General features: G+C 42.0%; 1 protein-coding gene and 1 pseudogene across 3 annotated transcripts in view; one reads left to right on the forward strand and one right to left on the reverse strand.

The window, feature by feature from the left end:
* Positions 1-2,412, reverse strand: LOC123601191 (annotated as a pseudogene).
* Positions 2,413-8,698: 6,286 nt separating this feature from the next.
* Positions 8,699-23,966, forward strand: part of FAM168A (family with sequence similarity 168 member A) — a 207,748-nt gene continuing 192,480 nt past the window's right edge. Inside the window, exons 1-2 of one of the 3 annotated variants that reach the window (XM_045484088.1) lie at positions 8,699-8,810; positions 22,104-22,177. The gene's annotated coding sequence lies outside the window, so the exon portion shown is untranslated. Of the gene's footprint in view, positions 8,811-22,103; positions 22,178-23,352; positions 23,607-23,966 lie in introns of those variants that run through there. The other 2 variants (XM_045484087.1, XM_045484091.1) reach the window with 2 other exon arrangements.

Genomic DNA, 23,966 nt, shown 5'->3' on the forward strand with positions numbered 1-23,966 from the left:
AGTTGAGGAGCAGGCTGGTCCAGAGGACAGAACCGGTTGCAATCTGTAAATAGTGACATCGGTCAATTTTAGGTTATGTCTGCTTTACTGTCGCTATCTTTCCGTTTCCTCCTTGTGTGATATTTTGTCATGCAAAAAGGTTATGGGACACTTACCACTAGCCCTACTCAGCAATGCAGATATTAAATAGGACATGAAAAGGGGAACCATACAGGCAGAGAGTAGGGGACAAGCACCCCCTGGAACGCACTTCTCACTGCCCTGTCGCCAGAGTCGCAGTAGAAAGGGCCCTGTTCCAGTAATGTTGAGATGGAGGAGGAACACACTTGGCTGGCATGAGTGATTAAAAAAGAAGGGATTTTTTTTAAATGTTTATTTATTTGTTTTGACTAAGACTTAATATTTTAATTTTTTAAAAATGTATTTGTCAAAATGTCACATGCGATTTATGGAACAAACCATAAAATGCTGTGCAATGAAGTCAATGACGAAAGAGCCGAAGATTCGTATGTGCAAGAATGATTCCCGGTTCATCACAAGCCTCAATCACAACTTTGTCAGCAGCAGAGCCGGAAGGAGCAGCTATGCCACAGCACTCCTGTTAGCTCTGTCTACGTTACCCCTGAAAGGAAAGAAGGCATCGGAGCTGATAGAAACTTCATTAGGTTTCTCAACCCATTCCTTCTTCTCTGCTTCAGTTAGTAGTAGTTCAGGGACTTCCTCAAACAGTACCTTCCACTTTACCAAATCTTCATCCTCGCCTATGGTTCTGGTAACACACTGATCAATGGCATTGGAGATTTCTGCTCTCTTCACTCCAGTTTTAAACTTCATTGAAAACACTTGTGGATAATGTCTAAGCCACCAATAGTTTGCCTTATCCCCTGCAAGGTCGTGCAGTGTATTCGGGACTGCTGTCCTGCTCCAATACCGATAACCTGACCACTCCTGGCATAGCACACGGAGTTAGACTGCGTGTACTTCATAGCATTGGTGGCTACACTGAAGTCTCTGAGCGCAGACGCTGGCAAATCTTTATTCTCAATCACAACATTGCTAAACAATGACCTGTCGATGACACCATTATTTCTCTTCTGACTTAAACGAAGACCCAAGAGAGTTGGAACTTGGTTTTCATCTGGAGTGTGAGACTGGTCCAGATGAAGAACACAGTAGTTCCCACTTTTCTTTTTGGAAAGTATTTTCAGAGCTTCATCTTCATATCCTAGGGCAACAACACCATCCGATACCTCTCCGGAGATAATTTTGGCAGTAGGGACATCACAAATATCAGATAATGCAACAAAGTCACCAAATGAAGACATCCCGTCAGCCCCTCTTGCTCTTGCATATGCAGTTAATATGAGCATAAGGGTTGTTGTTGTTGTTTTAAATATTTTTGAGAGAGAGAGAGACAGAGAGAGAGAGAATCCCACGCAGGCTCCGCACTGTCAGCACAGAGCCCAACACGGGGCTTGAACCCACAAACTGTGAGATCATGACCTGAGCTGAAGTCGGATGCTTAACCAACTGAGCCACCCAGGCGCCCCAGAGTGTAAGGGTTTTATACAGATGGTAGACCATGCAGACTTTGGCCTCATCTTCACTTGGTGGAATTTCCAACAGCAGTACCTGATGGGCTGACACGTTTGAAAGAGGCAGCAGCAGGAATGTCTAAAGCTTCTTTGAGTTCCTTCACTATATACAAGTTTATAAATCCAGGGGCTCCATTTAGAACTGTGATGGGAATATTGGGCTTCAGCGCTTTTGATGAGAAGGAGTTTGGTGAGCATTCATTCCATACCTCAAGGGTTTCTGAGATATTCCTTTACTACACCGTGTCCTGAAGTAATCTGAAATCGCTTCCTCATATTGTGCCGTACGAGTGAAAGCCTTCAAGGCTCAATGGCGTCTAGTCTCCAAGCGGGTGTCTTAACTGTCGGAGTTCTGCATCTCTGTGGACGTGGCCACATAGTCCTCGGGTTCACATACTACTGTCACTCGAGCGTAGTTTTCGGCTGCTGCTCTCAGGAGGGTTACTCCACCAATATCAATCTGCTCAACAGTTACATCTGGAGAAGCCACTGTCTTCACAAAGGGATACAGATTACAGACGACAACCCTGATAAGATTGAAGTCAAGTCTGGCCATGTCAGCATTATCTTCTGGGATATTATGAGCCAAGATACTGGCATGGACTGCAGGATGCAAGGTTTTCACATGGCCCCCTAACATTTCAGGAAATCCCGTCAGCTCAGAGACATCTCTGACTGCCAGACCAGCATCCCTGAGAGCTTTTGCAGTCCCTCCAGAAGCGATCAGATTCACACCAACAGAAGTTAGGTTTCTGGCAAATTCCACGAGGCCCGTTTTGTCAGAGACACTAAACTAGGCAAGCTGGCCTGGTGCCATGACTGCGGGTGGCAGGGTGGGGAGTGAATGAGGGCAGCTGTGGCGATGCCAAATGCAGAAGGGCACAGAGTGGCCAGAACAAGCACGATCAGGCAGGCTAATGTTTATTTTTGAGAGACAGAAAAAGAGAGAGAGCACGAGCAGGAAAGGGATTGAGAGAGAGGGGACAGAGGATCCTAATCAGGCTCTATACTGACACCAGTGAGCCCGATGCAGGGCTCACACTCATCATGAGGTCATGACTTGAGCCAAAGTCCTCTACTTAACCGACTGAGCCACCCAGGTGCCCAGGAACTTTTAAAAAGAATGGGTATGGGGAGAGAACAGCTATGTGACTATGTCACATTGGAAGTACCTCTGTCAAGGAAGTAGCCTAATTAGAAAAGGGGAACTCCTATGGGGCACCTGGCTGGCTCGGTTGGTAGAGCATGTGACTCTTGATCTCAGGGTTGTGAGTTCCAGCCCCATGTTGGGTGTAGAGATTACTTAAATAAAATCCTTAAAAAAAAGAAAGAAAGAAAGGGGGAGCCCCTAAAATCCTGTAGCTGAGATCATGAGGCTAGCTGTCTAGGGAGATGAATGAATCTCTAAGGCCATCAGATGTATCTCACCTTACACTTGAAAAAACGTTCTGTGTCAATTAGGATGTTGTCATTGTAATTGAGGCTTCCTAACCAAAAGTGACTTAAGGGGTACCTGGCTGGCTCAGTTGGAAGAGCATGTGACTCTCGATCTCCAGGTCATGGGTTTGAGCCCCATGTTGTGTGTAGAGATTACTAAAAACAAAACAAAACAAAACAAAACTTTAAGCCAAAAGCAACTTAAGCTGTAGAATTTTCATAATCTCATTTAACAAGAAGTCAGCAGAAAAGTCCCTGGATTGACTCAGTGCGTAACCTGTCCCACAGGACCTTGCCATCTCTCCCCTCAGCCACCCACCTTGGCAACATCTCCCCTCAAGGTTGCAAGATGGCTGCTGCAGATCCAAATATCACGCCATTATACAACAACATCCAAAATCTTCCCTCCTTGTCTATCCTCTTTTTTATCACAGAGAGAAAGCTTTCTCAAAACTCTGCCCCCACCTCCCACCAGGGGACATCCCCTTTCATTTCACTGGTCAGAACTGGGGCACCCAGGCTCCACTGACCCAGCCACAGGGAACAGGGAAATGTGACCATGGCTGACTTGGACCATGATTCATGCTATCAACAGGGAAGGAGAGAATGCCTGCTGGGAAGTGACCCCCTGCGTCTCCCATTACATTTTTGTTCTTTTCTCTGATTACAAAAGTCATATATGTCCATGGTAGAAAATTTGGGAAATCCAGAGAAGAATGAAGTAGGAAGTAAAATCTAATATTCTACCATCTGAATCCAAGCACTGTCTTTTCACCACTCTTGCCTATCTCTGCACTCGGCTCCGTGCAGTCCCCACCATCCTCCTCTTGCACCAGCCCTTCATATCTGCCCACCCGCTCCCAAGCCACCTTCCATTCAGCCCAGAAACACTTGCTGTAGGCCTTGGCCCCACACTCCTCCCTCACTTTTTTTTTAAGCTGTGAAAAAAAAATTGTGAATAACAGAGTATGTTTAATAGATGTGTATAGTTTAAATAACGATGTGAGGGACACTTGTAAGCCCACCACTCAGCCTGAATACTTTGAAGCCCTGATCACATCCCTTCCTTTCCCTTCCCGAAATGGCTGTTGCTCACTGTGTTCATCAGTTGTTGCCACAAAAATGCCACGTATTGCCTCACAGCTCAACAAGCCTTTGCCTCACTCTCACGGTCTGCAGGTTGCACTAATCTAGGTTGGGCTTGGTGGGGTGGCTCTACTTCAGGCTGTGGGTTGTCTGGGTGGGGCTCCAGACTGCAGAACTGGACCCAGGTCTGCCCCATGTGTCTCCCACCCTACTAGGATCAGAGTCTACCTGGTGCCTATTCTCCTCCTGGCAGCTCACTGAAGTGGGAGAGCCATGGCAAATAGCAGCACAAGCACGTTTAAGGCACTGCTCATCTCGTGTTTACTAATATTCGGCTGGCCCAAGTAAGTCATATGGCCAAGCTCAACCTCAGTGGGGCGGGGGAGTCTACTCTCTTCACAGCAGCGGAAGGTATCGAGAACACTTGCCAAACCATAACCCAGACTGCACAGTCATGCCTTTGGTTTTCTTTATGGGTTTACCCAAAAGGGGATGTATCCCTGAGGAATATGTGAGTTGTTTTCCTCTGGTTTTGCACTTTATATATCTGAGTGGATAGATTTTGTCTGAGTTACTTTTTTCCTCCCTTCTCCTTACTTTGTTTTCTCCCTGTTTTATCAGCCAAGATGTTTGGTTGTGAACACAGACGCCAGTTCTGGCTCACTTAAAGAAAAGGAATTTATCGGAAGGGTGTTGGGTGGTCTACAGAATTGACGGGAAGGTTGGAGAAGCAGGCTCAGGAAGTGGACAGGATACAGATCAGTACTTGCCTTGGGCTGGAGGTGGAGCTTCCCTCTACAGGGAACTAACTCTCTGTAAAGGGGCACAGAGAAACTTCTGGGGGTGATGAAAATATCTTGTATCTTGACTGTGATAGTGGTCACACGGGATATATACATTAGTCAGAACTCCTCAAACTATACACTTCAAATGAATGCAATTTGTTATATGTAAATTATACATCTCCTTGATATAAAAAAGAGGACCTGCTTCATTTAATAATAATTTTTAAATCTGTAGTGGCTGATCCTTCAGAAAGCAACTGTGGGGTTCTCCCCAGACCAGTTTCATATGATTTGAGGTGATATTTTTGGCTCTATACCTGGTTCCGTTTGACTCTTGTTGATTCTGTGAGCTCCCCAATACCACTTAAAAATTTTTTTAACGCTTATTTATATTAGAGAGAGAGAGAGAGAGAGAGAGAGAGAGAATGTGCAAGTGGGGGAGGGGCAAGGGAGATGAAGACAGAATCCAAAGCAGGCTCCAGGCTCTGAGCTGTCAGCACAGAGCCCCTCGCAGGGCCCGAACTCACAAGCCACGAGATCATGACCTGAGCCGAAGTCAGATGCCCAACTGACCAAGTCACCCAGGCGCCCTAGCACTGAAGAAAAAAAGAAAAAAAAAAATATATATATATACATATATATGTGTATACACACACACACATATATATGTGTGTGTGTATACACATATATACATATATGTAACAGATATATCTCAATAAACAGTTCAGTGATTTGAGTATATTCACAGAATTGTGCAACCATCACCACAATCAATTTTATTTTGATTTTTTAAAGTTTATTTATTTATTTATTTGGAGAAAGATGGAGTGAGTAAGGGAGGGACAGAGAGAGAGAGAGAGAGAGAGAATTTCAAGCAGGCTCTACACTGTCAGAGTAGAGACTGACACAGGGCTCAAACTCATGAACCATGAGATAATGACCTGAGCTAAAATTGGATGCTTAACCAACTGAGCCACCCAGGTGTCCCACCACAATGAATTTTAGAACATTTCATTTCATCACCCCCCCCCAAAAAAGGCCATACACCTTGGAATCACTCCCCATTTCTCCCTAGTCACCTGTACTACTTTACTAAGGCTGCCATAACACAAAGTATCTGGGTGGCCTCAAGCAACAGAAATGTATTCTCTCATAGTTCTGGAGTCTAGTCCAAAATCAAGGTGCTGGTAGGACCAGGCTCTCTCTGCAGGCTCTAGGGGAGAATCTGTTCCAGCCTTTCGGTTAGCTTCTGCTGTTGCCAGCAATCCCCAGTGCTCCTTGGCTTGCAGGTACATCACTGCAATTGCTGTCTCTGTTACCAAGTGACATACTCCTCTGTGTCTTATGTTTTCACGTGGCATTCATCTCTCTGTGCGTCTCTCTGTGTGTCTGTTCTCATCTTATAAAGACATCACTTAGATTAAGAGCATACCCTGGGGGGCCTGGATGGCTCATTTGGTAAGCATCTGACTTCAGCTCAGGTCATAATCTCATGGTTTGTGAGTTCGAGCCCCACATTGGGCTCTCTGCTGTCAGCGCAGAGCCTGCTTCAAATCCTCTGTCCTCACCTCTCTGCCCCTACCACACTCACGTGTGCACACCCACTCTCTCTCAAACATAAATAAACATAAAAAAAAGAACATAACCTACTCGATAGTCCTTATCTTAGTTTACATCTTTTTTTTAATGTTTATTTATTTTTGAGAGAGACAGAGACAGAATGTGAGTGGGTTAGGGGCAGAGAGAGAGGGAGACACAGAATCCGAGGCAGGCTCCAGGCTCTGAGCTGTCAGCACAGAGTCCGACGCGGGGCTCAAACTCACGAGCTATGAGATCATGACATGAGCCAAAGTCGGAGGCTCAACCAACTGAGCCACCCAGGTGCCCCTCTTAGTTTACATCTTAATTATATTTTCAAAGACCCTATTTCCAAATAAGGTCACATTCACAGGTACCAGGGGCTAGGACTTTAACATATCTTTTGGGGGGACACAATTCAACCCACAGCACCCTCTAATCCCTAGGCAACCACTAAGCTACTATGTGTACTTATGGATTTACCTACTCTGGGCATTTCATATAAATATAATTATACGATATGTAGTCTTTTGTGACTAGTTTCTTTCATGTAGCATAGTGTTTTCAAGGTTCACCCATGTTGTGGCATGTTGTATTAGTACTCCATTACTTTTTATGTGAAATAACATTCCATTATATAGATATACTGTATTTTGTCTACTCACTCATTAATTGATGGACATTTGGGTTGTTTCTGTTCTTTGACTATTATGAATAGTGCTGCTGTGAACATTCTTGTACACATTCTTATATGGACATATGTTTTAATTTCTCTTGGATATATACCTAGGAGTGGAATTGCTGGGTCATATGATAACTCCATGTTTAACTATGAGGACCTGCCAGTCTGTTTTCCACAGAAGCTACACCATTTTACATTCCTACCAACAATGTATGGAGTTTCCAATTTCTCCACATCTTTGCCAACACTTGTTATTATCCGTCTTTTAAATTATTAGTCATTCCAGTGAATTTGAAGGATTTCATTGTGGTTTTGATTTGAATTTCCCTAACAACTAAAGATGTTGAGCATCTTTTTATGTGCTATTCCCATATTCTTTTCTTTAAGTTTATTTATTTTGAGAGAGAGAGACAGATCAGGCAAGGGGCAGAGAGAGAGAGAGAGGGGGAGAGAGAATCCTAAGAAGGCTCCACACTGTCAGCACAGAGCCTCATGTGGGGCTTGAACCCATATGAACATGAGATCATGACCTCAGCCTAGATCAAAAGTCGGGTGCTCAACCAATTGAGCTACCCTGGCACCCCTAGTCCCATATTCCTTTAATAAATTCCTTCTCTTAGATCAGCCAGAAATTTTTGTCATGGTTTTGTTCCTTACAACCATGAATCCCTGAGCCTTTCCTGAAAATCTCCTTAAGAGGTGTCTGTCTTTTGAGTTGATTGTGGGCCTAACAAAGGAGTACAAAGGAGTTCCCCAGGGGTCCACTGAGTCTTCCCTTAAGGTACCTGAAGACCTCAAGAGTACAGGAATTCCATTTCACAGAGGCCCTAAAAATTCACCAAGGCCCCCAGGGGTGAGAAACTGCTTCCAAACTCATTAAATCATTTAGTAAGCACTCACTGACTCTCCCTACTCGTCCCGTGCCTGGCCCCGTGCCTAGGGTCCTGCCTTCAAGTTGCTTGACATCTGCTACACAAGGCAGACCTAAACCTAGCCAGTTTCTGCTTAGAGTGACCAGTGCTGCTGCAGAGGAAAACATAGGGTCTCTCTGTCCCTGGGAATAGGAGGCTTCTTAGAGATGGAAATAGTTTAGATAAATCCTGGAGGATGAGTGGGAGATAGCAGGTGAAGGATGGGGTGTGCGATGAGGCTCAAGAAATGGTTCGTTCAGAGGGACAGCTTTGTATCAGTGATGATGTATTAGTGTACTAGTGATGATGTAAGTTCAATTGCCATAACAATCATCCTCTATGCTGTAAATAGATGTAGTTCTTTAAAGTTCAAGTGTGAGCCGTCCAAGTGGGAGTATAAATTATCTATTTCTATGTAAGAAATTACACCCAAATGTAGTGGCCTGAAACTATAGATGTGGATTGTCTCACATATTTTCTGTGTCAAGGATTGGAAATGGCTTAACTAACTAGTTCTGGCTCTAGGTTCTCATGAAGTTGCTGTCAAGACATCAGCCAGGGCTACAGTCATCTGAAGGCTCTATGGGAAGCTTGGTTATTGGCAGGAGGTCTCAGTTTCTCAGAATGTGGATCTGTTCTCATGACATGGCAGCCACCTTCTAAGATCCAAGACAGAGTGAGGCAGAAGCCACAATGCTTTTTATGACCTCATCTTAGAAGTTACCCTCTATCACAGGTAAGAATTATGGAGGCCATCTTCGAGGCTGGATAACATAATCTGCCTTCTTAACCCCAATGACTTGTGTCTCTCCTACATGCAAAATACTCTCACCTTCCTGTAAGGCCCTGAAAGTCTCATCCCATCACAGTATCAACTTGAAATCCTGAATTTTGTCATTTTAGTCAAATTCAGATGAAAACAAGTCTCCTTGGGAGAAGTTCCTCAAGTAGTCTCATCAAGTACAGTTCTGCTTTATCCAAACACCTGCAAATGAGAGACAAGTTGTCTTCTCTCTACCTGCCCAACATCCCAAGCAGGACCAAGGTAACTGCTATCGACCTTCCTGCTCAAATAGAGAGGAAACAGGTACACAGGAGTCACTGGTCCATAGCAATTCTGAAATCAAGCAGGGCACACATTGCTTCTGAAATCAAGCACTTCCATGATTCAGACCAAACTTGGGAATACTTCCTTGTGGGTCTTGGTTCTGCCCTCGGAGTCATCCTTCTTTTCTCATGAAAGATTGACCATGTTTGCAGCTGAGTAATTTTTTCAGCCCATTTCCTCAACTATTATACAAGTTTAGAAATCTAAAGTTTTCTTTTCATTTTATATTGTCCCTGTTCCTTTCAAATATAGGCATTTGAGTTTGTGACACATGGTTTAGACAAAGGTCTTGTAGGGAAAAACAAAATCCATATTTAGGGAACTTCCATGAGTTCTATATGACCAAAACATTGGGTGTTCCCTGGGTTTCTCTTTGCTAGAATGTTTAAACATATACTCACAATTATTACTTACTTGTGTCAGCCCTCATATCTGACTGTGATAACCTCTAGGGCAGGGCCTATTTCTCAAGGACAAATAGACAAATCCATTGTTATGCTGGGATATTTTAATACAACTCTCTCAGTAACTGATAGAATATGCAAATAAAAATATCAATAAAGACAAATGAAATTTGAATGACATGCTTCAGAATTTTGACATAATTGACATAATAGAACACTGGATCCAATAACAATAGAATACATGTTCTTTTCAAGTGCACACGAATATTTATTGATATGCTGAGCCATAATGTAAGTCTAACTGAATTTCTAAGAGTTAAGATCATATAGAGTATGTTCAATGACCACAGTTGGATTATGCTAGTAATCAAAAACACAAAGAAAACTAGAAAATCCCCAAATAATGCAAAGGTCAAAAAAGAAATCACAATAGAAATTACAAAGTATTTGATTCAAATGATAATGAAAATATAATATGTCAAAACATGTGGAATGTAGCTAAAGCCATGTTTAGAGGGAAATTTGTGGCTTCAAGTGAATATATTGAAAAGAAAACAATGGCTGAAAATAAATTATCTAAATATCTATTTCAACTAGTCAGGAAAAGCACCCAGAAATTAAATCCAAATGAAGTAGAAAGAAGAAAATAATAAAGTTGACAGAAGAAGTTAATAAAATAGAAAACAAAGATATGAAGAAGGGAGGATTCAAAGAACCAAAAGTTAATTCTCTGATAAGACTAGTAAAATTGATGAAGTTTTGGCCAGATAGGTGAAGGATAAAAAGAGAAGACATAATTCTCAATTTAGAAATGAAAAGAGTGTCATCCCTACAGATCCTACATGAATCAAAAAGATTGTGGGAGGAAATGGTGAGTAACTATATCCCAACACACTTGAAATTCAGATGACATGAACAGATAACTAGAAAAACACAGCCTACTAAAACTGACACAAGAGGAGACAGGAAAACTGAGTAGTTTCTATTAAAATTTTTTCTATTAAAGAAATTGAATTTTTTATTAAAAAAAAATCTTCCCACAAAGAAAACTCCAAGTCCAGATTCTTCCAGAGGACAGAAAAAATAGAAGTACTTCTCAACTTATTTTATGGGATGAGCATTACCTAGGTACAAAAACCTAGCGAGGACATTATCAGGAAGGAAAATTATAGGCTAAACAAAGATGTGAAAATTCTAAGCAAATTATCAGCAAGCCAAACCCAAAGATCAATAAGTAGGATAAAACTACACAACCAAATGGTGTTAATTCTAGGGATATAAAGTTGATCTGACATTTGAAAATTAATATAATGCACCAATTTAACAGAATAAAGTTAAGAAAATCATAGGATCATCTCAAGAGATGTGGAAAATTAATTTGATAAAAGCCACCAATCATTTATAATAAAATCCTTTGAAACTAAGAATAGAAGGGAACTTCCTTCATCTGATAAGGGGCATGCACAAAAAACCTACATCTAACATCATACTTGCTGATAAAATAGAAAAAGCTTTCCTCCTGAAATGGGAATAAGGAAAGGGTGCCCAGTATCATCCCTTCTAGTCAACATTGTACTGGAGGTCCTCTCCTATGGACAGACAAGACAGAGTGTAGAATTAGAAAAAAATAATTAAAATTATAATTATTTGAGGGCAGGGGCCTGGCCTGATTCCTTTGCCGGGGCCTGGCACAGAGTAGGTGTTTGTTTGGTGGGTAACTATTAAGTGGACAGATGGAGAAATGGATGGACAAAGAGAATGTTAAGTAGTAGGGCTCCAAGGCAGGGACCTATCTTGTAGGGCACTAATGAGTACATAATCAACAGAAAAAATAAAACAACAGTGAAATTACATACAGTGAAAATTTTTTTTAATATTTACTGATTTATTTTGAGAGAGAGAGAGAGAGAGAGAGAGAGAGACAAAGAGAGAGTGCAAGCAGGGGAGGGACAGAGAGAGAAGGAGAGAGAGAATCCCAAGCAGGCTCTGCACTGTCAGCACAGAGCCCAATGCGGGGCTTGATCTCATGTAGCATGAGATCATGACCTGAGCCGAAATCAAGAGTGGGTCGCTTAACCCATTGAGCCACCCAGGCATCCCTGAAACTTTTTATTGATGAAAAATTGATAAAAGGATCAGGGAAATCTTCTTGATAAAGTGTAGATCAGCAAAGGTTTGGCCACCGTCTTCATTTCTTTTCTCTCTCTAGGAGCTTTAGTAGAGAGTCAAGATATTTGGCCCCCACTTTGACCCTAAAGATTAAATTTTTTTTTAAGATTTTTATTTTTATTTTTTAAAGTTTATTTGTTTATATTGAGAGAGACAGAGATAGCACATGAGCAGGGGAGGGGCAGAGAGAAGGGGAGAGAGAGAGAATCCCAAGCAGGCTCTGCACCATCAGCGCAGAACCCACAAAACTGTGAGACCATGACCTGAGCCAAATTCAAGAGTCGGACGCTTAACCGACTGAGCAACCCATGCGCCCTTAAAGATTTTTATTTTTAAGTAATCTCTACACCCAACGTGGGGCTCAAACTCACAACCTTGAGATCATAGGTTGCATGCTCTACTGGCTGAGTCTACCTGACCCTGAGGATGTTTTTGTCTTGTAGGTATGAATACAAATTTTTGATGGAATTATATCATATTGATTACTTTTCACTGAGAAAATATTTCCCAGAACAAATCCCATTAAGTCAGTTCAATACCTTTGATTTTTCTACACATTCATTAAATCTATTTCCAACTTACTCATTTTTGCTTAAATTGAACTATAATTATCTTCATCTGAAAAATAATTTTCAGTATAAATTTCATAATGATGATTTGTGTTACCAGTCAATTTAAAAAATCCATATCACAGTTTAATAATTATAACTTCTGCCATTGTAAGTTATCTTTTGTGGTCATTATTTCTATTTTCTATGGAGTTCACTTTTCCTGGGATGAATTTTCCAGATCTACATTTTGTCAAGAAGGCTTCCTTGATTTTTCCATCCATTTTAGTCAATGAGTAATTTCACTGTGTGCAATTTAGATGTTGTCAGTTTTATTTTTTTCTGTTGATTATATAGCGGGTATGAATCTTACTCCACAAAGTTAGGGAAATAAGAAATGACATATTACTTTATTCAATTTAAATCAAATTAAATCCAATTCTGAGCTTACATTATATGGGCTCCTACCCCTGCAAAGGATCTGGTCTTTTGTAGAGAAAAATATTTTCATTAATGGATACCAATGTCCTTCTATCTACCATGCGCTGTCCCTCCAGACAGCAGGCCACACATATGTCCAAGCCCCAGACCTTCCTACTTCTGGTAATCTCTCACTACCCTCAAAGACATTGGCTCCTGAATGGCCTTTGCAGAAAACAGCCTCCTAGGCTCTCTTGGGTGAGATGCAGACACATTTCTTTTCCCCTTAATTCATCCAGGTTAGGATTAGAATGTTTCAAGAGAAGTTTAAGAGAAAACAAAAAGCCTACAAGAAAATGTGAGAGCTGGAAAGGATGGGTTTGGTGCATTCTTTGATAAATTTGTGCAAATTTATCCTCTTTGAAATCAGTTTTGACTGTCAAAAGGTGATTGTTCACAATAGATAAAGACTTCCTAAAACTGGAGAAAAAAGGAACAGCCCCCCCCCCTTAAGACTACAATGAGAGCAAACTAGTGGGTACGCAGGTGGTTATTCTATTCTCAGAACTTTTCCATCTCTTGCAGAACAGCAACATGGCAGGCCATAGGTATTTGGACAGAGGCTCTGACTTCTAGGCTCTTCCCTCTGGGGGATTTCCTGCCTCAGTCTTGTTCTCTCTGCACTATTTTGCTTACCTCAAGTGTATTCTCTGAGACCTAAGATCAGTCCATCCAGAGACAACTTCTCATCTGCCTGATCTTGTCCGCTTTGCTCTATTCATTCCTGCCATCCCCAAGTGCCTCCTGCCAACCTTTCTAAAGCTTTCCTCCTTCATAAAGAACCAAAACAATACAGTTGTAAACAAATACAACAAAACAAAATGCAAAATCCTTGTCTCTTTACAGAGTTGTAGGGTTGAAGAGAAATTTACATTAGACACTCATAACAGCCCTGGGAGGTACGTGTGAATATCCACATTTTGCAGAAAGATGAAGTGACTTGCCCAAAGGTCACACAGCTTGTGAGGATGGAGATAGGAAGGAGGATTGGAGTTCAATTCTGGCTGGCTCCTTAGTCTCTGCCAACTGCATGGCACTACCTTCTCAACCCCACACTCCGTTAAAAATTCCTATCACATGGCCAACAGACACATAGAGAGATGCTCAACATCACTCATCATCAGGGAAATACAAATCAAAACCACATTGAGATACCACCTCACACTGGTGAGAGTGGCTAAAATGAACAACTCAGGAAACAACAGATGTTGGCGAGGATGTGGAGAAACAGGAACCCTCGTGCAAACTGGTGCAGCTGCTCTGGAAAACAGTGTGAAGTTTCCTCAAAAAAAAAAAAAAAAATAGAACTACCCTATGACCTAGCAATAGCACTACTAGGAATTTCTGCAAAGGATACAGGAGTGCTGATTCATAGGGGCACATGTACCCCAGTGTTTATAGCAGCACTTTCAACAATAGCCAAATCATGGAAAGAACCCAAATGTCCATCAACTGATGAATGGATAAAGAAGATGTGGTTTATATATACAATGGAATACTACTTGGCAATGAGAAAGAATGAAATCCTGCCATTTGCAACAACGTGGATGGAACTGGAGGGTATTATGCTAAGTGAAATAAGTCAGTCAGAGAAAGATATCATATGTTTTCACTCATATGTGGAACTTGAGAAACTTAACAGAAGACAATGGGGGTAGGGAGGGGTAAAAAATAGTTTCAAACAGAGAGGGAAGCAAACCCATAAGAGACTCTTAAATACAGGGAACAAACTGAGGGTTAATAAGGGGGTGGGGGAGAGGGGAAAATGGGTGATGGGCATTGAGGAGGGCACTTGTTGGGATGAGCACTGGGTGTTGAATGTAAACGATGAATCATGGGAATCTACCCCCGAAACCAAGAGTGCACTGTATACACTGTATGTTAACTAACTTGACAATTAATTATATTAAAAAAAAAATTCCTTTCCCGGGGCACCTGGGTGGCTCAGTCACTTAAGCATCTGACTTTGGCTCAGGTCATGGTCTCATGATTCGTGGGTTTGAGCCCCACATTGGGCTCTGTGCTGACAGCTCAGAGCCTGGAGCCTGTTTTGGATTCTGTGTCTCCCTCTCTCTCTGCCCCTCCCCCGCTCACACTCTGTGTCTCTCAAAAATGAATAAACATTAAAAACATTTTTTAAAAATTAAAATTCCTGTCACAGACACAAGCCCCCAGTCTCTGTCGTCCCTTCCTACATAATTTTTATGCTCTAGTCCAACTACTTGGAAGAGAGATTCTTAACCTGGGGCCTGAGAGTCCAGAGGGCTGTGATCTTGGATGGGAGAGCTACATTTTTATATTCATTAATCTTTACAGAAATCTGGTTTTTCTTTCCATTTTGAATATAGGTGACAAGCCACAAGTAGACTTAGCAGTACCTTCCAATTTTGTCACCAACAGAAATCACAGATGTTTCCCTATCACATTACAGTTGTTGCAAAATATCTTGAAATATTTTGAAATATCTTGAAAGTATGCTGACATATTTTGTGTTCATCACTACTTTGAAACTGTGTGGTTATTAGGTAGTGAGATCTTTGATTTGTGCATGAATATATATTCATATTTGATCACTGTATTTCAGTATAAATGGTTTCTTTGGTAATTCTGGTATTTTATGTTATGCACTTACAATCATTATTTTGAGAGGGGCTTCATAGGCCTTAGCAGCCTACCTAAAGGGTCCATGGCACGAAAAGGGTTGAGAACCCCTGATCTGAGTTTTCCTGAACTCAGGGACGCTTCCTCTGCCCTCTACAGGTTCCTTCACTGTCTGATGAGTTCCTCCTCATCCTTCAGAGTACACTTCAAGGGTTTCCACTTCAGTAAACTTTCCCAAAGGAGCTCAGTCCAGAATGGAATTTGATAACTAGAGTACCAGTGACCGCTCTCTCTTGGCCCCAATTCCACCCAAATCCCAGGCAGCCAATGCAGGAGTTACTGTACCTGGGGTCAGTACCTTATGCTGAATGAATAATACATAAGTATCCAATGCTGTCCATCTTCTTCTAGGGGGGTTCATAGATCCCACCCAGAGGAACCTCAGCTCTTCTGGAAATAAAAGCACTTGTTCTTTCTCTTTTTCTGGAATGCTTTCCCACCTTCTAGTTGAAATGAAAATTGGTGGCTCCTTCCTTTCCCTTCCTCCACCAGCCAAACATCACCCAAATAAAAAGAGAAGATCTCTATTGCTCTCTGGACAAGGCAAAGTTATGTATCTCCTGGGTCAGGCACTGTACTTAACATGAATTAATTCATTTCACCCTATGAAGCGGATAATATTAGTCACATCTTACAATGGAGGACATGGAGGTTCAATAAGGACAAATGATTTTCTCAATGTGGTAGCCTCTAGGTGGCTGAGCTGGGATATGAACCCAGATCTGGTCTCCTAAGTCTGTGCAATTTGTATGATACCAGAGTTCTTTCTACTCATTCAAAGTATGGGCCACCCCAGGAGACAGGTCAAGAACCACTAGTTAAAAAGAGAAAAGGCATGGATTTGAAGACAATGGATGTTAACACAAATTTTCCATAGCTGCTTTTAGAGATTAAGTGGAACTGATAAACATTTCCCAAAATATACTCTTCTGAATCTTTTTGGGGGGGGGTCTTAAAATATTTGCTAATTAGTTGATTACTTGGGTTTCCAGCTTAATTGGTATATTGGTCTCCTAGGACCGCCTTAACAAATTACTACAAACTCGTGGCTTAAAACAACAGAAATGTATCCTTGCACAGTTGAGAGGCCAAGTGTCTGAAATCAAGATGTTAGCAGGCTTGGTTCTTCCTGGAGGCTTCGGGAGAATCCATCTATGCCTTCCTCCCAGCTTCTAGTGGCTTCCAATAGTCCTTGGTGTTCCTTAGCTTGGGGCTGCGTGACTCATCTCTGCCTCTATCTTCACATGGCCTTCCCATTTATTGTCTCTGTGTCTCAAATCTCTTCTCTTTTTTCTAATAAAGACACCTCCACTCACTGGATTTAGGGCCCACCTAAATCCAGGATGGATCTCATCCTAAGATTTTTAATAGCCAAGATTCTACTTTCTAATAAGATCGCATTCACATGCACGAGGGTTAAAACTGGGACTTTCTGGGAGACACAATTTAACCCACTATAATCAGACTGCTTTTTTTTTTTTTCAAGTTTATGAACTGAGCAGCTTTATGTAAAGGATCTTCCTAAACGTAAACTTCCCAGCAAATTCTCTCCTGACCTTCATCAGTAACAGCCCTCACTTCTGTCAGCTTTTCAGAGCATGCAAAACATCTGGTACTTTGATTAATTCTTTTATCTGCCCTGGGGTTCTATATGGTCAGCAATTTTATGCATAAGGATCAGGTGTAGGAGGGGAAGTGACTAAACACGCATTCCTAGTTGAGTTAGGATTTGAACCTGGGATGTCAAGCCTCTTTCCTCCAATTGCCTGCTGCTGCATGGAAGCTTCCATAGCTGTTATGTTTGTGCAGATTCATTTATGATTTACCTTTGCCCTTAATTTATCTTTCCATTGTCATTTAAAAAAACTCTTCCCCCCCAAAAAAAAATAAAAAAAATAAAAAATAAAAAAACTCTTCCCCCAGCTTTATTGTTATTTCCCTTGTTGATTGTATGGTCTATATACTTGTCATGTTAATTAAAAAATAAACTTCCTTAGATTTTTAAAAAAATATTTTATTTTTAAGTGATCTCTATGCCCATTGTTGGCCTTGAACTCTCAAGCCAAAGATCCAGAGTCCCGTGCTCCACTGACTGAGCCAGCTAACAGCCCCTAATGGATTGATTTATTCTTTTTTAACGTTTATTTATTTTTGAAGGAGAGACAGAGTGTGAGTAGGGGAGGGGCAGAGAAAGAGAGAGACACAGAATCTGAAGCAGGCTCTAGGCTCTGAGCTGGCAGCACAGAGCCCGACGCGGGGCTCAAACTCACAAACCCTGAGATCACAACCTGAGCCGAAGTCTGACGCTCAACCAACTGAGCCACCCAGGCACCCCTGATTTGTTAATTAATTCAACCACTATTTACTGAAGGCTTACGCTGTGAGAAGCCCCAGGCTGAACTGATTTAGGTGGGTCACAGAGATGAACCAGACCACCTTGCTCCTTGTCCTTGAGGACAGTAAATAGACAGTGAACATATAGTGTGAGCAGTCCATGGGAGCACAGTGGGCTTCTAACCTAACCAAAGGTGAGGAGAGGCTTCCTGATATCGGAATTGGGTCTTAAAGGATAGATATATAGGATGCAATCCTATTCTTTAGTATTGGTTGTTAGAATTAAATATTAGGATGGGCATTTGATACCCATCTACTGAATGTTATTATGTTATTAGTTTTCTAGCACTCTGGGAAGGTGGCCTAACAGGTTGATATAACAGCCTTCATCACAAATGGTAGTAACTTCCATTTGTCCAGTGTTTGGTCATTTACAAAACATTTTCATACTCCTTATCTCATTTGCTATCACAAAAAAAAATCTCTTTTTAAAATATATTTAGGGGTGCCTGGGTGGCTCAGTCGGTTGGGCATCCGGCTTCGGCTCAGGTCATGATCTCACGGTCTGTATGTTCGAGCCCCATGTCAGGCTCTGTGCTGACAGCTCGGAGCCTGGAGCCTGCTTCAGATTCTGTGTCTCCCTCTCTCTCTGCCCCTCTCCCACTCATGCTCTCTCTGTCTCAAAAATAAAAATAAACATTAAAAAAATTTAAATATATTTAAAACATTTTAATTCAAGGGGCGTCTAGGTGGTTTAGTCGGTGAAGCGGCCGACTTCAGCTCAGGTCATGATCTTGTAGTTTGTGGGTTCGAGCCCTGCTGTGCTGACAGCTCAGAGCCTGGAGCCTGCGTTGGATTCTGTGTCTCCCTCTCTCTCTGTCCCTCCCCAGCTCATGTTCTGTCTGTCTCTCTCTCAAAACTAAATAAACATTTAACAATTTAATTCCAGGATAATTAGCATACAGTGTTTCAGGTATATGATATAGTGATTCAACAATTCTATACATTACTCAGTGCTCATCACTTAGTACTCTTAATCCCCTTACCTATTTCACTCATGTCTCCACACCCCCCCCACCCCCACCCAGTAACTATCAATTTGTTCTCTATAGTTAAGAGTCTGGTTTTCTTTTTTGCTTGACTCTTTTTTTATTTTGTTTCTTAAATTCCACATATGAGTAAAATCATATGGTATTTGTCTTTCTCTGACTAACTTATTTCACTTAGCATAATACTCTCCAGAGCCATGTGGTTGTAAATGGCAAGATTTCATTCTTTTTTTTTTATGACTGAGTAATATTCCATTACACACACACACACACACACACACCATATCTTCTTTATCTATTCATCTATTGATGGAAACTTGGGCTGCTTCCATTTTGGTTATTATAAATGCTGAAATAAACATAGGGGGGCATATATCTTTTTGAATTAGTGTTTTTGTTTTCTTTCGGTAAATACCCAACAGTGGAATTACTGGATCATATGGTAATTCTATTTTTAATTTACAAAAAGCTCTTTGAGAATGCTTTGTTTATATTCATGCATTTTTCTTGTTTATCTCAGCTAAACTCTAAAATTATAATTTAATTTTCCATTAAGATGATTGCAAAAGTTTAAAAATTAAGTTACATAATTTTTGGAACTTGTAAACATTCAAATTGCACCAAGTGTTAAACCAGGGCCTGGTTTCTGATCCTAATTCAGCCATCTCTTCCTCTCTGTGGGCCTCAATTTTCTCTGCTATAAAATGGGCATGTAAAGGAAGTTTAGGCTGAAGGATTAAATGACATAATGGATCTTAAATGCCAGCCCAGCAGCTGGCTCAATGAAAATTGGTTCTCCTAACATGGTCTGTAATGTCCATTTTCTTGCAATTCTAATGCAATACTTTTTTTTTTTTTTTTTGCAAGCAATTCTTAAGTAAGAGTCCAGCCCACACATGTGTGCCAATGCTCTTAAAGAGATGCTTTGAGAGAAAGAGGAGCTCAAACAAACTCATTAACACAGTGGAGACAAAACCATCTCATAGTCCCAGTTAATCAGATAATAACAGGCAAAGGATAGTGTTTTGACACTGTCATTTTGTCCTTGAGTGTGTTTTGCTTGGGTTGCAGAAAACAAACAAACAAAAAAAAATTAGATGTGGTAGAAATAATCAACACAAAATAAAACTGACAATGGCTAAAACTACATGTGGTAAACATTTATTATGGATGGAAAAGCAAACTGAATGATCCCATCTTTGTTGGTAACATTAAACATTGCAAAGTTGACCCCTGGGAAGATTCCACTTGGTAGACATAATCAACACAAAATAAAACTGACAATGGCTCAAACTGCTTCCAGGAAAAGGTGGAATTGGTGGAAATAATGACTAAAAACTTCATAATAGCTGAAGCAAAAATCAGTAAAAATTGGTAAAGATAAAAGATAACCGAAGAATCTGATTTCTTGTAAAATTAATGGAGAAAAGAATATATCTTGATGAAAATTCAATATAGAAAAAGATCTAGAAAAGTTAGAAATTGTTTAACTGTGCTATACAGAAAATTTATCAAGGAATTAAATTGGCTTCATGGAGTTGATTCCTTAAATACTTTAATAAATCCATTAATAATGGTCTAATTCTGAGTAAAAAGTTTACATACCAACAGTTGGCAGGGATTCGGAGAGAGAATTCTCAAATTAGATGAAGGGTTTGCACTGTAAGTGTCACTTTACAGTCTCCAAATACTCTCATACTCATCGCTTTATTGGATTCTCCTAATAACGTTTTGAGGGGACAGGGCAGGAATCATTCCTTCCATTTTACAGATGTAAACACTGAGATTCAGGACAGTTAAGAGACTTACTAAAGGTCACCCAGCATGTTTAAGGCAAGGTCTAATTTAGGATAGTCTGGTAAACTTTCTCATCCCTGTGACCCTAAACCTGATAATGCTTTACTTCCTGGCCAGACCAGATCCCTTCTAATTCTGATCTTCACCCAGCCCCCCTCTTTCTTCCAGTAGGACAAATGGGAAAAAGAAGGAGGAGGGGAGTAAAGAGGGTTTAGAAGAGGGCCTGGGCAATGCAACACTTAGGGAGGGGAAGGGACTTCCCTGTCACATAGCAAACATGTCTCAGGCACTTTTCTTACTCAGCTCAGAAAAGAGAGGGGCACTTGGGTGGCTCAGTTGTTTAAGTGTCCGACTTTGGCTCTGGTCATGATCTTGCGATTCATAGGTTAGAGACCCATGTTGGGCTCTGTGTTGACAGCTCAGAGCCTAGAGCCTGCTTTGGATTCTGTGTCTCCCCCTCTCTCTGCCCCTCCCCCACTCGTGCTCTGTCTCTCTCTCTCTCTCTCTCTCTCTCAAAAATAAACACTAAAAAATGTTTTAAAAATTTAAAAAAAGGGAGCAGAGGGGCTATGATATTTGGGGAAATGTATGTATGGGACTGGGCTTTTAAGGCTGGGCAAAAAGGATGAAAATGAGATAGGCAGTTTGAAAATGATAGTGCCCGCGGCACCTGGCTGGTTCAGTTGGTGGAATGTGCAACTTTTGATCTCAGGGTTGTGAGTTTGAGCCTTACATTAGGTGTAGAGATTACTGAAAAAAAAAAAAATCTTAAAAAAAAAAACAAAAGAAAATGACAGTGCCCGATATATTTGGGCAGAGTGAGTCATAAGGAACAGAAGTGTAACTAGAGTTAGGTGGGGTGAAGCTGAAGAGACTGATTGCAGCAGGGCTGTAGACCACATTAACCTCTGATACAAGGAACCTGGCCTTTCTCACGTATGCTTGAGGTTCTCCAGTGGGCTGGCTAGTGGAGCTTGAATGTTCTAGTGTTCAGAACATCAAGGAATAACAATATCCTAAATCTAAAATACCATAACAGGATTTATGCTAAATAGGGGAATCATCTGATGCCATGTTCCATATGCTAGGAGAGTTGGACACAGAAGAAAAATTATTTTTTTAAGTATAAGACTTATTCAGTCAATAGACAATGTTTTGTTTAAGGAGAGCTTTGCAGACCCTTTACAGTAACTCTGTTCCTCCCTCCTCACTCCCCATCTCCACAGAGATCTCTGGCCCAGAGATTAAAAACCAGTGCTGTAAGAATTCAGATAGAAAGAAAATTAATGTGCCTAAAATTCATTCTAGGGAAGGTAGGATTTTGGTTTGAATTTCAAGAATGAGGAGAAAAGGAGGAAATGGCTTTGGAAAGACCGGAAGAAGTAAAAATTTGAGAATAGGTAATGAGAATAGAAAACATTCTACTAATTTAATGGTTTTTTATTAATTGTAAATAACCACCATTATTTGTTTTAATAGTGGAACTGTTGAGCTCACAGAAAAACCAGACAGGCCTCATCCCGGAGCACCACCGAGGGCAACAGGAAGCCGTGGTAAGCTTTTAGACAGCAAAGAACTGTCGTTGGATTTTGGAAATTTTTTGAAAATAGTCTTATAACTTAAAAAATTAGATGCTCTTTTTTAAACAGTTCAGACAATAAGAAAATAAGAATTACTTGAAATCTGACACCCTTTCCTCCAAGATAATCACTGATAGTATTTGGGGGAACCTCTTTGCTTAAGTCTCACTATGCTTTCATAGACTATCGTCTCAAACTTCACGTAAATTGGACCATTTAAACATGCTGTTCTGTAATCAATGTGTTTCCCTCCAGAATAAATGGTGAATAGCTTTTCGTGTCAATAAATAGATCTACATCATCATTTCAAATAGCTGCTTACTACTGTATTGTTTGTATATACAAATGGACATTTACAATACCCCGATAATCAAAAACCTCAATGCACCTTGTGCATTCATCTTTTTCAAAATGTTTCATTCTCTTTTTAAGGTAAAAAAAATTAAAGTAATGGAGCCCGGTCGAAAAGCAACCTCTTTTCACATTTGCATTTAAGTTGCCAAATCGTCCTCTGATTTGCAGGGAGACCAGGAGGGAGCTGCTGAATTAGCTCTGGTGTGACAGTGGCAACGGGGCTGACGAGGAGAGTACAGACTCACAGGTGATCTAACCCATCTAGGCCTATCCTCAGTGGGTTGGCTTATTTCTTCCTTTTTTCCTCTCTTTCACTTCTTTTTCTTAACATGGAGGAAGAAACGAGAACTGCATCTCCCAGCATTTCGCAGGCACCACCCCCTGGGAACTCTAGTACCGCCTCTGAGAAGGGTCCGGAAGGAGGGCGGGAGACTGTGAGAGCATGCTGGGAAGTGTAGTCCAGCAGGGGGCGGCGGCGGGTGTATGTGTGTGTAAAGAGGTTGGAGACGTTGCAAACATCGCTACTTTGAGAAGAGGGCTCGGGGAGACCTAACTTTCCTCACAAATGGTTTCTGAGTTTACAAAGGCCGCTAAGGGATGGTTGACTTTACTCCATTGTCCGTGACCAGGGCGGGCGCGGCCACCCTGCATAGGACGCGCGGCTGGAAGCGCAGGCCGCGCAGGCCAGGCGCGGGCCGGAGCAGGGCATGCCGGGAATTGTGGTCCCGGCGCGCTGAGGCTGTGGGACGTGTCGCGGCGCCGCGCAGGCTCCTCCTTCCCCGCCCTTCTTAGCGGTCCCCCGCCCCCTCCCTCCGCCTCCTCCTCCTTCGCCCGCAGCCGAGCGTCCCCTCCCCCCACCCGTCGGGCTCTTCGTCGGCTACTGCAGAGGATTCAGAGCCGAATCTGAGGAGGAGGCTCTCGGTCCCTGCGCGCCATCCGCCACCTTACTGGACACAGGCGAGGGAGTGAGAGCGTCGTCGCTATAGCCTCCAGAGAAGACAAGGGCATCGCCGCCTCCGCCGCCGTTTTCGCCTGCAGCGGCTCGCCGGTGAGGAGACCTCCCCCCCTCTCCTGGTCCGCTCTCTAGGAGCCTGGGCCGGTGGTACTTACGGAGAACGAGAGTGGGGGCTGCGGAGCCCCCGCGCGGGTTGGGGGAAGGGGGTTGAGATCGCGATGGAACGGCGGGTTGGCAGGGGAGACTTGTCCAGGCGCGGGCTGGGGGTGGGGTGAGGGTGGGACCCAAGCAGGTTGGGGGGGGGGGGCGGCGACGAGGGAAGGGGACTTTTAATAGCGATTGACCCGATATGGGACAGGAGCGTGAGCTTGGGAGGTCGGGGTGGAATTTGGGATGTTTTTGGGCGACATGGATGATGAGACTGGAGTGGGATGGCTTTTAATGGGGGAGGGG

The sequence above is a fragment of the Leopardus geoffroyi genome, chromosome D1 (genome assembly GCF_018350155.1).
Source record: "Leopardus geoffroyi isolate Oge1 chromosome D1, O.geoffroyi_Oge1_pat1.0, whole genome shotgun sequence".
NCBI classification, from domain to species: Eukaryota; Metazoa; Chordata; class Mammalia; order Carnivora; family Felidae; genus Leopardus; species Leopardus geoffroyi.